General features: G+C 36.3%; 1 non-coding gene across 1 annotated transcript; it reads left to right on the forward strand.

Moving 5' to 3' along the window:
- Positions 1-8149: 8149 nt before the first annotated feature.
- LOC129249636 (U2 spliceosomal RNA) lies at positions 8150-8338 on the forward strand. Its single transcript, XR_008582686.1, has one exon. It is a non-coding gene; the product is annotated as a U2 spliceosomal RNA (small nuclear RNA).
- Positions 8339-17948: the final 9610 nt, after the last annotated feature.

The raw sequence follows: 17948 nt of genomic DNA on the forward strand, positions 1-17948 counted from the left end.
GTCAATTCCACTGGAAACTTCTGTCAATGTTCTCCCGTAGAGTTAGGGGTCTGTGAGGCACCATATCCAGGCCAGTGGTACGAAAAAGAAATGCCCATACTTAGAGGTTCACATGTTTCCGATAAAAATATCCAAATATTTGGAGTTGTATGATTATTTCAAGCGAACTTTTTTAATATTTTATTGTGTTTTTTTTTTGGAAACCCATTTTTCAGTTTTCGGTCGATTGCCCTAAAAATTAATACACATCTTCTGATATGCATTCTGCAGAGAGTTTAGGTGAGTTGTTTTTAAAAGTTTTATAAATTTGTTTAACTAATTTTTTTAGCCAAAAAGAAAATATATTTAAAGTGCTTCTAGTTGCGTAAAAAATTTTATAAACAAGGGATTCAGCACTATTGAGGTAGTTTATCAAAGTTCAAAAAGTATTGATTTACTTGTTTCAGATAAAAAATGGGGTGCGTATTACGCCCATCATCAAAGTGTGTTTCCGGGAAAACTGGAACCGTTTTGAAATTCATTACATGAGGTTGTACGCTCAAGAGAAAAAATTAAAAAAAAAATGCTAAAGAATTTGTGGTATGTGCTGAGGGTAAGGATAATGGAGCGGGTTCAATTCGAAAATTGGTGCTAGAAAAAGGCTTCACTAAACGTATAGCCAACGTCTTTGTTGCTCTAGAATAATTTTGGATAAAAAATTATTTGCTTAAACTCTCGTCTATTTTGGATGGACGAATTTATTGAATAAAAAGCATGCCTATATAGAGTTTTAAGTCCAGCATGTCCCATTTAACCATGGTAAAAACTTAAACAACATTTAATTGCTTCTTTTGACATAAGATTAAATATAAAGTGATAATAATAAAAAAATAGACCCACCCTAATATATATATTTGCAAACGTTGCATATACACACATACATGAATTAGCATGATGCAAAAAAAATGCTTTTCTTAGCTTAACTTTGTCAGATAATAAATACCATGCATATGTACATACATATGTATGTATATCGTTGACTAATTTCCTTTCTGCAATGGCGACTTAGTGAGTCAAACAGTTAGCTCTTCTAGAGGCTGGTAATTTATGATAGTGTTTACAAAATGGAACGGAGAAATTGAAGATCCCAAACCCTTGCCCGGAGACATTACAATCAATATACTAGCAATATAACTATGAGGAGGTAGAAATGGATATGTAAATCGTCTCTTAACCCTTTTAGTAGAACACTTTGAAATTGTTAAAATATTTTTTTTTTTTCAGTTTTCTGGTTTAATTAAAATTAAATTTTCATTTTTACTGCGTGTCTTGCTTAATGTCCATCGCAATTGACAGTTTCACTCAAAAGTGGCATTAATCACACAAAAAAAAATAAATAAATAAGAAACAATAGAAAATATTTATTTATTTATTTAATATATGGAAAATAACAATAAATTATTATTTTACAATAAAAAAGGAGCACTAGCTGTAAATATGAAAATATGTAAATAAATAATTGATGCGTACACTTCTTCTAGGTGTTTGAAAGAGCTCCTCCTCCTATTTGTGGTGTGTCTTGATGTCGTTTCACAAATGGAGGGACCTACAGTAATAAAACGACTCCGAACGGCAAATTAATTTTCATGAGGATTTTTTTCATGGCAGAAATACCCTCTCTGTTCATCAGTAGCTTGAAGCGGCTAATTATGAACATAAATTAGCCGCCGTCGTTCGTCGTCGTAAGTGCATGATCGTCATCCTCTAATCCAAAGGCCCCTTCTTCCCTTCCTTCTCCTTTCCCCTGTATGGTATGACAAGGACGAATTATGAGTATTTGTGCATGTGGACCGCGCGCAAGGACAGTCATTTATCTTAACCTATTTATATAAGAAGTAAATAATGATAACAAAAGCAGTCATGGAGAATGAGGTTGAGCGATGCGCAAACACTGTCTTAATCGATAAGAACCTTCCCGATCCGCCTAGTGTCAAACGAGACTTTTCTTCGTGGGATTCATATATTTTTGTCATTATAATAAACCCTGATTTAACTTGCTTTTATGGCATCAAGGCCTTTTTTCTATGACCAATAAGTGACATAATGTCACTCATGCAGAGGGCAATTTTCGCGTAAACTATGCCCGTTTTTGTGAAATTCTTTAAAAAAAAAGTGTAAAATTAAAAGAATAGAACTCTAAGCAATATTTCAATAATTCTATCCTTGTATTAGATAAAAATATATTAAAAAGCGAAAGCAGTCCGTATGGTTTTTTTTATCTACTTACGCCTAAGAAATTTTCAAATCTGTGTTCTTACTCTTCAAATCTATTATCAAGTGATTTCTTGTAGACTCTACAGCAAATATTTGTACCTTGAAAGAACATACATTATGGGCCTCTAACCCTAGTCAACTATGTACACTTTTTGTTTTTGAAGAACACAACACCCTCAATCGCTTCCATTTTTGTTCCTAAAATAATACCCCTTATACATAAGTATATTCACGCCACTACTGCTCACTTTATCAAATATCAAATCACCCGTTCGAATACCCATTGATAGGGGTGTGAAATGGCCAGAAATATGAAGGAGCCAACGAGTGCACAAACATAAATGCGTTATCATTTTATAAGGCAGGACTAGACCATGTCGTAGGGCAAGTATTGATAGACGGAGAGCTGGCGGCCGCGGAGGTACTACGAGAACACCTCCGGCTAGAATTTTGAGAAGTGGTTGGGAGAACCATGAAACAGTGCCATTTGAAAGGATTTTGCTCAAAACCCCTGCAAAAAAGACGTCAGACGACTTAAAGTTGCAAAAAAAAGTTGCTAAAAAAATTTTCGTACCTCCGGCTGAAAATTTGTAGGCTTACTGTTTGAAGGTCACAAATGCTGTATATAAATCGTCAGACGTCTAGATCGCTGCAAAAGTAGTGTCAGACGACCCCAAATTTGTAAATTTTTTTCGAAAATTTTTTTTTTTACCTCCGTCTGACGTTCTCACATATTATAGTAGGCACTATTTTAAGTGTATATTTAAATCGTCAAACGGAAATACCGCTGCTAAGTCATCCTACAATATCCGTGAAGTTCCGGTCTGCCTGAATTTTTTTTTTTTTCGGAATTTATTTCTGTTACCTCCGTCTGACATTTTTACATACTATTGCAAAAAGCATTTCAAGTACACATTTAAATTGTCAGCCGAAATTCCGAGTGTATTTCGGTCATGAAACAGCTTCTCATAAAAACCATCTGTCGGAGTCTGTTCGGAGCCGGAATAAAACTGTGGGTCACTCCATTTGTTGAAGAGTATTAATACGCATGACACAAATTGCAGGAGAAGCTCGGCCAAACACCCAGCAGAGGATGTACATGCTAAGTTTATACATATTTTGGTATAGACCAAGAAGTCTATTTGTTGTATCGGAAAGCTAACCTATGGAAAACGATACTTTTTAGGCCACATTTATAATACAAATTGTTTTTCTAAACCAAATAGTTGTTTGCAAAGCTGCTACAGCTGTGATTGTGCACAATATTGTCGTAGAGTTTCCTTAAAAGAAACTTTACGTTTATACCTATTGTTGAGTAAAATAAGAGATCTTAAATGATACGCTTTACTTCTGGCGAACTTTTTGTACAAATCAGAGACTTATTTCATTAACTTTTCTAGACATCTGGATATTGAGGGTTGGTAAATCGTTAAAGCTACCAGTAGTGTCTGTTTTCAGTATATTCGTGCTGGGACTATTTTGTGTTCGTATTCGTATTAACGTAGATTCGAATCTCGGTGAACCACCAAAATTAAGAAAAACATTTTTCTAATAGCGGTCACCTCTCGGTAGGCAATGGCAAACCTCCGAGTGTAAAACCTCCATGAAAAAAATCCTCATAAAAACCATTTGCCGTTCGGAGTCGTCTTATTACTGTAGGTCCCTCCATTTGTGAAACGACATCAAGACACACAGACAAATAGGAGGAGGAACTCGGCCAAACACCCAAAAAGGGTGTTCGCGCCAATTATATACATATATACATACATATATATTCGGATTCAGCACGTCAGAAATCATCGAAGAAGTGTAGCCTGCTTTTTGGCTTCAAAAGTCAGACAATTTTGGTCGGCCTCACGGTGCGGCCGATTCCCAAAAAGCTGGCCAAAAGTCGAAAAAAAAAGTTTCTAGATAGAGTTTTTTTGTCTTTGGGTTGGCTACAGTAATGCCTTGAGTAGTGAAAACCGTTCATAGCAACGTCCTGTACCCTAAGTATCCTCTGTATTTTCAGTCGCAACGTGGCCTTCGTTTGAGCATCGTATTACTGTCGATGAATAGTGAAAGTTGTACACATTTGAAAGATTTTGTAATGGAGTAAATTGAACAAAACCAAATGGAATCATCTTCGGAAGGTTAGTAAAATACGAGAGATCTTTAGTGCATATCAATACCTCGACACAAAATTTTTAGCTGCAGCAATACGTAGATACATTTTTTGCAATTTTTTTTATAAAATTTGAGTTTTCAAACTGTATAGTAATACAACGCCGTCATATGCTGCTTTGAAACCTATTAAAGGTTACTCAAAAAAGTAATGGTTACTGAATAAAACAAGATTCAGCTGCTACCACTTGCTACCTTGCGACCCCGAAAACATATAAATTTTCATGCATCTTGATTATGTTCTAGAATATACATACGCTATTTCACGTGAGGGGGTGGCCAATAGGGGCGGAAGGGGGTGGATTTTCAAAATTTTAAGATCAAATTCGTAATCAGCGACTCGACAACCCCCGAGTAAGAAATTTTGAATCAATTACTTAATTTTTTGAGTTTTGGCCAGCTTTTCGGGAATCGGCCGCACTGTGGGCCTGTGTAATCTATGAGAAGAATTTTTCAACATCAGAATTTCCATCGATTTTGTAATGGCAAAAATTTGTTTTTCTAGATTATTTTTTTTTGCACAATTAATTCACGATTAATTTTCTTTCTTTAATTCATTTTCTACTATGCAGCAAATTCGGAAATAATAAAAACAAGGCGTATCCACACAAGGTGACTTCGGCATAGCAGCTTATTTTTTTCTTGCGTTTTGATGGTTTCAATTTCAAATCGAATGGTTTCTTTATTATTGCCTTGATTGTTTGTTTACATTCGCATTGAATTTTTGACATTCAAGTCACCAAATTGCAAAAACAAAATACATATAAATATTTTTGTGGCTCTACCGTAGTCACCTTATCTGAATTCGTCGTGAGTAAAGAGCATCGCTGTAAAATAAATATTACAAGCGATGCGTGTATTTATTTGATTTTATTCCGTTATTTTTCACATGAAAACAAGCACTCGCGTGCGACCAGTTTTTGTCGTTAACAAGGCATGTTTGCATGTAACTTAATCTTAGCTTTGTTACAATGTTATTGTTGAGGTTCTTATGAGCAGAAGATAACAGCAGGTTCTTGTCGTTGTCACGAAGAGGAGGTTAGGTACCTTTTCTTGTACATCATATTTACGTTCGGTGTGATCAACGTGATGCGTGATTCTTTTTCGAATCATCATAAATCCTAACCGTAAAATCATTACAGTCATAATTCCACTAATTACTCATAAATTGTTTTGATTTGCTGACTATTCAACATTTCACTGCATTTTTGGATTTTTTCTTTTATGAGCAGTGATTTTGAATCTGAACCGATTTCGCCCTGGTTTTCTTACAATCGCAATCTGCACTAAGTTAAGTAGAGATATCTTCATTTTTTCTGTAGTTGTTATTATTAAGGCCAAGCAGATAGATTTTCGGAAATCAGACCCTCCCGAAACACTGATATTTTGTTATATCATTCTACATACGTGCATACCTGTAAACTTATAAGGGTTTCATTGTTGTTATTGTAACAGTTTACAGTATCAGTAACAGTATTATCAGTAAAGGTTTAGGAATGCTGCTGAGAAGAAAGTCCTTGGTCGGACATACATAAATCGTCTCCGAAACGTAGGAAACGTCGTAGAACCATCTTGCTGTAATTGTTGTAGCAGTAGGCCTTGCCAGAGCGGTGTAGGAACCGATCGTCATCGTTTAACTCATCTAACCGTAGGCCCATGAAATCTGATCTTTCGATAGGTTGGGTCCAGAGAGAGAGGGGTGTTAGATGAGTGGGTTTGAGAGGGCATGTGAATAAGTGGTTAGTATAGTGCGGGGTACCTTCATATGCCGGACAAATGTTCAGTATGTCGGGGTCGATTCTGGATAAGTAGGAGTTTAACCTGCTACAATATCCAAACCGCAGCTAAGTGAAAGTTATGCGGATCCCACGAGGTAGCTGAATCTCTTCGGCTGCAATGAATGGTGGTTGGACTCCAATAGCTGCATTCGGGAGTTAGGAGTTGATGAAGGTTGTAAGAGTCTCCCGATGAACGTCATTTAATGTCTGTCTATATATTGTTTTATTCAGCAGTTGCAGTCGTATTTTGTTCTGGATCTCGTCCGTGTAATCGAAGAGATGCCTTCTGGCTGGCCTGGGAGGTGGCTCAGGCTCAGCAAATGTCTAAAGAAGTGATTCCTGCCGTAACACCCAAGGAGGAACTGCTTGTTGAGCATTTTACTGCCCTCACTGACCAAGAGCATGGAAGCCTCATTGTGAAGGTGTTGCTGGGGACACAACAGGGGGCGTTCCGTGGGAAGGTCTCATTATATAATAAAAGGTCGGAAACTGTCGTTATGTGGATGAATTTAAAAAAAGCTATACATTTTTGCACTGAATTCGAAAACTAAGAAGTGAGAAAAGGATGGCGCGAATGATGCCTTTTGAATAAAAAATTGGAAGATGCATTTAGGGTCTCACTTTGAGGATTTTATGAAAATTCTTCGCAAATCTGTTTTAATATATGAATTTATTATGAATTCCATTAAGTGATGTATACAATTTTATACTAAATTATCAATTGCAATAAATTTCTGTGTGCAACAAATATTCTTACTATTTTTCAGTTGAAGCTGCTAAACCCTACAAGTCATGCAATTTTTCTTGTGTCCAGCTAAGGTTGACTCTCTTCAATTCCCACGTACATATGTATGTATGTATGTACATATGCAGTGTTTGGTTTAAATAGAGGTTAGAAGGTTCCGTTTAAGCAATCACACGTACATACATACCCACTTACATATGCACTTGTACTTCAAATTCTATTGTTTCGAGAAGTCAACTGTTTTTTTTCAAATTTCCCGCCAAATTCGATCAATTGCATTATACACCTGTTCACCAATTATTAAGGATAACTCCAAATGTAACGTTAAAACAACCCTTAAAGGAAGAGGAACATGCGGGTAATCAACCATCCGATACCATATTGTAGCACACAGGAACAGGTTCAACTGACAACTGCCAACCGCCAACCGCCAAACGTATGCGCTTAAGCATATTCCTTTTCACATGCATACACACAGTTAAAGATATCTGCATATTTAGTATATATGTATGAATGTAGATGCTGATGTGTATATGCGACCGATTGCACTTGCCCATCGTAACTATCTTGCCACATACTACTTATCCAACCGGTGCATCGCCGATTGTGCGATGATGAGCGAGAACATCCACACTTACATAATACATCGATATGTATGTATGTATATGTACGCATGCGTACCTACCCTGCAGAGATATTCACTGATTGCAAACTAGTGGCACCCTTCGATGTGCTTGAATGTTGCACCATTCAGTCGAAAGTGTGAGAAATCGCTTATTAAGGACTGCTAGAGGCACTCATTTTTGAAGTGAAAACTTCTTTAGAATCATTGGGAGTGATTTGAGAAAAAGTGAAACGAAAAAGCGACCCTCTCGGCTACGAAGCGTTATATTATATGTTGATATAAACGTAGCGACGAACTAAATAACTTTTAGGCCAGCGCCGACAGCATGGCGCGGTAGCCGAGCGACTAGCAATTCTTGGTTCGAATCACAAGAAAAAAAATTTTTTTTAAAATTTGCATTGTAGGACATTTCTGATTATTTATTGAAAACAGTTTTTTGGCTTTTCTATTTTTGGTTTAGATACTGAAAGTCAGTTTAAGTGAATCGGTATAAATATTTCGTACATTAATTTTTGTGAGCGTGTAATTCTCAAAAGGTTTATTAGAAAATGTATTGACTAGGTAGTTTGTTGGTTGTGTATGGTTATCGCTTCTCGGCCTTATGGCTAAGATCAAAGTGTTCTTATCAGCTTAACATCTGATAGATCCTCCATCGGAGGACAACAAATGTTAAACTAATTTTTGGAAATGGGCGGAGTGTTTTAGGGGCTTTCTCCACCTCTGCCACGGGTTGGCCCGGTATTGCAGTACCGCCGGGATTTCGGCCTTGAATAAATTCAAGAAGAAATATACTAATACATTTAGCTTTGGTGGGAAGAGACATAAATTTTTATATGAATACAAGTAGACGAAAATGGAAATTGAAAACATTGAGGATGAATAATAATAAAATGAAGAAAATAAAATATGAACTTTATAGCAATATTATAATGAACCTATAATTATCCCGCTCCTAATGCTGCTTTCGTCTTATTCTCTCTCAGTTTGTTTTACGGAAGGTTTCACTTCTATCGCGTCTAACCGTTAGACTTGTAATTTTTTTATATCGAATTTTGAAGTGTACTGATTTTCGGAAAATTCAAGACAAATACCGATTTTTGATGTTGCTACTTTTACTTTATGTTTACTTTAAATTTTCATTTACTTTTTATTCCCGTTTTATCGCAAAAAATGTCGTCTGATTGAGAGAATAATAAATATTGTTTTTTTTTTCTTGTCAAATGGGTTTTGCGGTAAACAAGGGCAGAACAAAGTACCTTGTGTCAACAACCAACAAGTCTTCGCGTCTACGCGTATTGGACATTGGCAATTACGATTTCGACGTAGTTAAGGACTTCGCCTACCTAGATCCAACGCCAGCCAAGAGATCCAGCGAAGAATAACTCTCGCCAGCAGGTGCTACTTTGAACTGAGTAGGCACTTGAAAAGCAGAACCCTCTCTCGATGCACAAAAAAGGCTCTATGATTCACCCATCCTCTCGGTCTTACTGTATGGCGCTGAGTCCTGTAGGACACCAATGGGTGGTTATTGGGAACTTTCTTCGCAAGATCTATGGTCCGATTAGTGTTAATAATGCATATCGAATAAGATGAAACCACGAGCTGTATGCCGACATCGATGTAGTGAAGTGCATCAAATTTCAACGGCTGCGCTGGCTAGATCACATTGGGCGAATCGACAATAATGCTCCAGCAATTTTTTTTAATAACTTTTTTACTATTGTGTATAAAAAATCTTAATTTTGACCTATACGCGCTCCATCGCTTATATGCAGTTGTTAAATTCACAAGTGTCAAATATTGAATAATAATAATATGATAATAATTGACGTACGACGCCATTTGCAAAAACTATAAATCTTCCAATAGGGTGATTCATTTTAAACCACCTTGTGTATAATACAATAAAAATATTTAATGATTTTGGAAGGAGAGTCAGCACATAGATTTGATGATCGCTTCCGACTGCAGTTCAGCTGGGCAAACGATTTCATCGAAGAATAAAGTCTAAACATTTTTCAAAGAAACAAATCATAATCCAGAAAAGGTAGAAAATTTAGTGGAGTAAGGTATTTATTATGATATTGACATCATCGGCCTTAACAACCGCGCTGTTAGTTCTGCCTTCTCCAAACTAGATAAAGAGGCAAAGCGAATTGGTCTGGTGGTGAACGAGGACAAAACGAAGTACCTCCTGTCTTCAAACAAACAGTCGGCGCAGTCGCGTATCGGCACCCACGTCACTGTTGACAGTTATAATTTCGAGGTTGTAAAAGACTTCGTATATTTAGGAACCAGCATTAACACCGATAACAATGTCAGCCTTGAAATCCAACGTAGAATCTCTCTTGCCAACAACTGCTACTTTGGACTAAGTAGGCAACTGAGCAGTAAAGTCCTCTCTCGACGAACAAAACTAACACTCTACAAGACTCTCATCATGCCCGTCCTAACGTATGGCACAGAAGCTTGGACGATGACAACATCCGATGAAGCGACGCTTGGAGTGTTTGAGAGAAAGATTCTGCGCAAGATTTTTGGACCTTTGCACGTTGGCAACGGCGAATATCGCAGACGATGGAACGATGAGCTGTATGAGCTTTACGATGACATAGACATAGCCCAGCGCTGGGTCATGTCGTCCGAATGGATAAAAACGCTCCGGCTCCGAAAGTATTCCATGCGGTACCAGTTGGTGGTAGCCGAGGAAGAGGAAGGCCTCCTCTGCGTTGGAAAGTTCAGTTGGAGAAGGACTTGGCTTCACTTGGTATGTACAATTGGCTCTGGTGCGCTTTAACGAGTTTAACGGCCAAAATCGCATAAGCGGTTATCGCGCCAATTAAGAAGAAGAAGAAGATATGTAAACTTTTTATTTTTGCTTTTTTAATAAATATATTATATTTCAAGAATATTATGTTAGCAATGTAAGTCCATCGAGGCAAAATTGATAAAGTTTGAATTTGTTATTGTATTTTATAAGTCCGTATGCACCATAACTCAAAGCCTACAAAACCAACCAGTTTGAAGTTTTACATAGAACTTCCTCACACAATTCACCAGGTTGTACGCTAACCACACTAAGGAGCATTCCATGGTTTGTACGGGACAGATCGTACGAATTTTTACAGTTTACAACCTTAATTATAGACAAACCATAACTTTTTAAAATGAGTTATTTAGTGCCCTAATACTGTGTGGTAGTTTTCTAAACAAAACCTATACACGTGCTTTAAAATATTCACATATCTTTGCAAAATCAAAAAAAAATTATATGTTCGTACGGGACAGCTCCAGTCTACTACTACTCTGAGTTATAGTGAATTAAGTGAAATTTCAGCGAAACTAATAATATTAACAAGAAAACGAAAATGACATTTGATTTTGATTGTATTAGAGTTTATTAACACAACAAAAACATTTAAAACATATTTAGTTTAAATGACTTATAGTGTAAAAATGAAAATGTTCGTACGGGACAAATTGTGTTCGTACGGGACGCGTACGAAATTCAGCTCTTAAATTTTGATTTTAACGTTCTCTAAAGGGAAAATTTGATGCTGTTGTTATCTTGAGCATGGCTTTTACATGTAACTTAGCGCCCATTTGCTAATATTTCGTGAAATTTGGATATTCCGGGTGTAGGCTTGGACGATTCCCAGGGACGAACATCCCGAATTTTGTCAACTATTTCGGATGCAGAAATATAAAAAATGGGTGTTGAAGGAACTAATGTGGCAGTAACTTTAGCGAAATCATTCGCGTTTTGGATTACAGTATTGCTTCCTTGGCTACGGGCTTTTTGATTAACAAGTCTTTTTATATTGAAACCGACTCCGTCTACAACTCCCTTACCATGGGAAGTGGCAAAATACTTCCATTCAAATTGTTTGCTATATCTTTCAGAGAGATATACCAATAACGAGACCATATAACGATTTTTGAATTCAGAAGAAGGACCATCACTCCATATAACTTCTTTAATTCTTTCGCCATGATCTGCTGCAAAAATTTTATCATACAAATATGTCACGAAGGCGAATATACTGTCTTTATCTTTTTACTTTGTATCAGAGCATATCACAAAAGTTTTACATTGTGCCATGAAAAATGAAGCAGCGGTAAAAAGAGTAACACTTTCCCTGCTCCATAAAGCTGACTGCACCTCGTTTTGATATGCGCAAGAATAAGACATATCAAAATCAATTTGAAGTACATATTCTTGCATGTTCATTATTTTTATCGCTTTGGAATGCTTGTGCTTGTACTCTTTTTATATTTATGTGATACATGACATATGGTAACTCTCCACAACTGATTTCTTCTGTCTTCAGTTTTACTCGTTGATCGTCTCCTTTTTTCCATTGCTTATAAATTATATTTTTTCCTGGGTCATTAAGTATTACTATTTTACATCCATTGTTACATGTATCGCACACATTTCTCCAACAGCTTGAATCAAGGGCCGTATCACAGAGAATGTTGCTCCAGTAGGAGCTATTGTAGCTTATTTTCAAACACTTCAATTTTAGAATAAAATTCTCGTGAATCATACATTTGCACTGTTCTGATGGCGTGTCTTTTAATAACAAAACATTTTTCGGTCGTAGTGCACAAAATCTAGAAAACTCTATTTTTATGAGGTAGTGCGTTTGTAATGTAAGTTTTTTACCGTTAGTCCAACAGACCATTGTGTCATTCATGCCCGGGCATGTATAAACAATGTCTGGACGAAAGTAAAAATCGTTCACCATTTTGATGGTTTCGTCATCGTTAATTGCTTCATTTATAGATTTATTCCTAACGATATCAATACTAAGTCCAAGTTTTTTTGCCACACCCGCTACAACAGCCTTTTTTTTAGTGGGTGAACTGGGTAGACTTCGCATACATTTCTGTACAGCCTTAGCATACGTTTGCTTACATTTGTATGGAAAACATTCAGATTCGCAATCACCAACAATATTTGAACCAGCCTCCCTGTCTCGGGTTTGGATCAACTTTTTGGCTCTTTGGACTCTCTTTTTTTCTTTTTCGTACTTCTTCCTCTTCTGTATTTCTTCCTGGGTCATAGCTTCGGTTTTTCTTTTCCTCCACTGTTTTATTCTTTCTTTTCCTTTGTTTTTGAAATCTAGACCTTTTTTCGTTTCTCGTCTTTCCATTTTTTATAACGTGACACGCTATGGTTGTTATTATTTTCACTAATTTTCTACCTTTTTTAGGTAAAAGAAAAAATTATACGCCGTGTTCGTACGGGACAAAATTTAATGACTGAATATTGAACTTATTTGCGATGCAAACTGAAATCAATGCTTTACAAGTAAAACCAGCACCAGTAGTTTGCTTTAAATGTAAAGTAGTCGAAACCAATAAGTTACTCGGATGAGCACAAAAATAACTGTACAGTGTTAAATGCGTTCGTACGGGACATCATCGAACCATTTTTTTAAAAGAGCATATCTGCGTTGTTCATAAATAAACTTTTTTTTAATATTACGTTTCAAAACGTAAAAGTTTGTTCTTTTAACACCAATTATCAGTATCACGCAATATGTCACACATAATGAGAACTAAGCGCTTAAACTTGACCAAATTTCAATAGAAGAAAATAAAATTTTTATGAGTTGTTTTTGTTGTAAAAAAAGATACTTCAAACTGAGGTCAAGTAAAAGGTCGCTGTTTATAATGAAGATTGATATATTTTAAATACATTAACACTAATATAATCATCCGGAAATGCAATTTGTGGGGCGGTCGAAATTTACCATTTTCCATGGAATGCTCCCTAAGCGAATTAGCTATACGGAACACTGAACAAACAATTTTTTTGGCATAAAAAAATCAAAGGCTCAATCGTTTTACCTTTCGGCATAATGGAAGAAAACAAAAGTAAGAATAAAACATTTATTTCAGCCTTTTCATGTAAAAATGTAATAATTTTCAAGGGTGTAAAAGGAAATATTAAACCTAAGAAAATAATAAATCTTTAGAAAATAATATAAAATAATATTTAATAGCTTGTATATTCCCCGTTACTTATTGTAACTAATACTAGTCGTCGTGGCATCGAATTTAGAAGTGATTGAAGGACACTAAGAACGATTTTTGCCCAAAGCTTTTTTAAATTTCAATAGGCTAATAAACCTGCGTTCGCCTTTATAAACTTGCAAGAATGCTCCAGAAGTGCTCCAGTTAAACCTGGACTAACTGCGGGCCGCTTCAGCACAGGAATATTTTTCGATGTGAAAAACTCTTTTGTACGCTTAGCGCTGTGGATTGGAACATTGTCCTGTTGAGACTTCCAGGACTCACCGTAAAATTCTTCGGCAAAATTCAATAAAATATTATCCAAGGCCACTACGTAATTTTCTGCATCCATCTTATGCAAAATTAAACAGACTGGAGTGTTGCCGCGGCAGCTAAAAACCCCCAAATCATAAGAGAGCCATAGGTGAAGTTTCGGGAGGGACGCATTTGTCGTAACTCACGAATATGTCTCCAATGCTTCTGACAACTATCAGGCTCATGGATATACTGTTTTACTTCATCGCTAAAAATAATGGACTGCCATTTAACATCCCAGAACATATGATAGGCGAATTGAAGTCTAGTTCTCTGTGGCCTGGTGTAAGCTTCGGTTTAGCTAGTCCATTTTGATATTTTAAATTCGAATCTTCACTCAAATTTTGCTGTATTTTTCTGTTCGTAACATTGGGAGAAAGCTCACATGTTATTTGCTTAGAGCCGGTGTTTTTATTGACAGTCAAACCGTCTTATCCCTCTCTTACACCTGCCGTCAATCTTAGACTTCGGACGAGTTCTTTTAATTTTTCCATATCTATCGGGATTTTCAAAAATTTGTGGATGGTATTTTTGTTTCGATTTACTCTTAGCGCTATTTTGCGAATTGAGACTCCCGTTTGACTATAAGCTAAAATACTAGCGCGCTCCCCTCCTATTTAAGGGGGGGGTAGGGTTTAGCGCTAAAACAAACACTTTTTTTTTTTAATTTTTTTACAGAAATATGGCTTAAGATACTTTAATAAAATCAGTTGCATGTTATTGTACATCTTTTCAATAAGTTTTTAAAAAATATTAATAATAAAATATTGACAAATAAGCCCATGACAGAGTTTTTTTGGAGATATGTTTTTCGAGAGGTGCTCTGCGGTGCCAATCGGCATTCGTCGTAGAATCATCTGAAACTAAAAAAGTCGAATTTTTCAGTTAAAGTATGACGTAATGCTCCCCCCCCATTAATAAAAATTTTTTTTTTTTCAGTTTTGTAGTTTTGGTGGCAAAAAAACGTAAAACGAGCATTTTTGGCGAAAAATTTCGCCATATTTGTAAGTGAAAAACAACCTTAAAAAAAAAAAATAAAAAAAAACAGTGGGGGGGAGGTATTTTTGATTTAGAAAACGTATGCCAAATTTGAAAAGAATCGGTTGAATAGTTTCGGAGTTGTGATTGGCACCGACTTTTAAGAAGTCGTTTCGGGAAAAACGCGTTTGAAAAAATGAATCTGTAAAATTATCGATGCTCCGCATTCGAGGTAGAGTGCCTACAAAGGCTATAACTTTGAGAGTTCTGCTCCGATCCACTTAAAATTTTGACACAACATTCTTGAAATGATTTACTATAAGATGAGAGAAAGAAAAAAAATTTCGATTTTGTGACCCTATAATTTTTACACGAAGATTCGAACCTACGCCCTTCCGAATGGTAGTCACCAACCCAGCCAACGGTGACCGTTCTTCCTTTTGGCATAGTATCCTAAAAAATTATTTTCCTCTCGTGAAAGTTACTTGTATTTACAACAACGAGAAATAAAATTTTAACGAAAGCATTTCTCCCTAATTATTAGGAAATTCAAAAAAATTTTAGGCAACTATTTTAGAAGAAAAATTATGAAATTGGTTTGTCCCACATAGCTAATTCGTTTAGTATAGCAAGCCCACAATAACAAATTAACTCTTTTTTAGCGAAAATCGGTTTTCCCCCCAAATGCTACGAAAAATAAGAAAATCAAACAAAAAATCACCGCAAAGACAGCTTGAGAAACATCTCCTTTAACAAATGCATTTCCATTTTTTAGTTTCAGATGATTCTGTGAGAGAGTATGAGAGTTACTTGTATGATGCACAACGCCAAACAACTTTTTTTCGAGGCATCGCTGGAGATTCAATGTTCAAATTTTGCATTATTATAATACACAGGAGTCGAATGAATAAACTAACACTATCTGTGCCCTAAAAAAATTCTTGAAAACATGAATTTTTTCACCGAAATAAACTCAGAAAGTGCGTCCTAGTATCTGTTCTCATTAAACATATGGTAATTGATTGCCATAGTTTATGAATTGATCCAGGATATGCTTAGGAAAAATTTGGCAAAATTGTGGACAGCTCCACTGAAGTGACTCACACCCTTAGATTGCCTTCTTTACACACCACGCAATTTTCACTCAACAACATCGTAATTTGCCGCATTCCACCTCAACTACTACCCTTATATATATATACATATACAGAGTCCGCCATTTAACTTTACGGAATTAAAAATGCTATAAAAAAGAAACTACTCAATATTTTTCCAAACTGTTTTTTTTTATTTTGAAGTACAATCCTTCCGTTGGCGCGTACACTCTTTTTGGGTAATTGGCCGAGCTCCTCCTCCTATTTGTGGTGTGCGTCTTGTTGTTGTTTCACAAATGGAGGGACCTACACTTTCAAGCCGACTCCGAACGACAGATATTTTTATGAGGAGCTCTTTAAGGGGGAGGTAGGGTTTAACGCTAAAAAAAAAGCCCATGACAGAGTTTTTTTGGAGATATATTTTTCGAGAGGTGCTCTGCGGTGCCAATCGGCATTCGTCGTAGAATCATCTGAAACTAAAACAGTCGAATTTTTCAGTTAAAGTAAAAAAAAACAGTATAGGGGGGAGGTATTTTTGATTTAGAAAACGTGTGCCAAATTTGAAAAGAATCGGTTGAATAGTTTCGGAGTTGTGATTGGCACCGACTTTTAAGAAGTCGTTTCGGGAAAAACGCGTTTGAAAAAATTACTCTGAGAAATTATCGATGCTCCGCATTCGAGGTAGAGTGCCTACAAAGGCTATAACTTTGAGAGTTCTGCTTCGATCCACTTAAAATTTTAACACAACATTCTTGAAATGATTTACTATAAGATGAGTGAAGAAAAAAAATTTCGATTTTGTGAATTTTTGTTGGTAGGGTTTAGCGCTAAAAAAAAAACACTTTTTTTTTAATTTTTTACAGAAATATGGCTTAAGATACTTTAATAAAATCAGTTGCATGTTATTGTACATCTTTTCAATAAGTTTTTAAAAAATATTAATAATAAAATATTGACAAATAAGCCCATGACAGAGTTTTTTTGGAGATATGTTTTTCGAGAGGTGCTCTGCGGTGCCAAGGCATTCGTCGTAGAATCATCTGAAACTATAAAAGTCGAATTTTTCAGTTAAAGTATGACGTAATAATAAAAAGGATACCTCACCTAAACCAATAACCTACCGACTCAACATGAGCAAATGGGATTGATTACAGGAACGCATATCACATCACTGTCAAATATCAACCTTACCTTCAAGTGGTACTTCCTGTTTAAAGCGAGCGAGGTAATATAAGCTTACAACCTAGCGCAGAGCAAATGCTGTAGCCACCCAGTCAACTGGACTCCTGTCTGGAAGCTCAGTTGGTAGCACCAGCCTATGAAGCAGTAGTCCAATTTTCTTCTTCTTCTTGATTGGCGCGATAACCGCTTAAGAGATTTTGGCCGAGTTTAACAAAGCGCGCCAGTCGTTTCGTTCTTGTGCTAACCGGCGCCAGTTGTACACACCAAGTAAAGCCAAGTCTTCTCTAGCTAATCTTTCCTACGCAGAGGAGGCCTTTCTCTGCTCCCACCAGCTGGTACCGCATCGAATACTTTCAAAGCAGAAGCGTTTGTATCCATTCAGACGACGTGACCCAGCCATCGAAGCCACTGGTTCTTTATACGCTGTGCTATGTCTATATCGCCGAAAAACTCATACAGCTCATTGTTCCATCGAAGAATCTTTCTATTCCGCAGAATCTTTCTCTCAAACACACCAAAGGATGTTGTTATAGTCCTACCTTCTGCGTCATAACGTTTGGACGGGCATGATGAGAGCCTTGTAGAGTGTTAGTTTTGTTCGGAGGATGGCTCTGTGTGTAGAAGTCCACGCAAGTGGGGAAAGTCCCTGATTGCCATTCACAAAACTATTCACTACATAGAAATAAAATTCATTAAATGAAGTCAAAAACAGCTCATAAAATAATAAATTAGAAATAATTTATGTCATTAATCTACAACTTCGTTTGAAGTAAATCTATTTTTGTTTCTCC

This window comes from Anastrepha obliqua, chromosome 5 (genome assembly GCF_027943255.1).
Source record: "Anastrepha obliqua isolate idAnaObli1 chromosome 5, idAnaObli1_1.0, whole genome shotgun sequence".
Lineage (NCBI taxonomy): Eukaryota > Metazoa > Arthropoda > Insecta > Diptera > Tephritidae > Anastrepha > Anastrepha obliqua.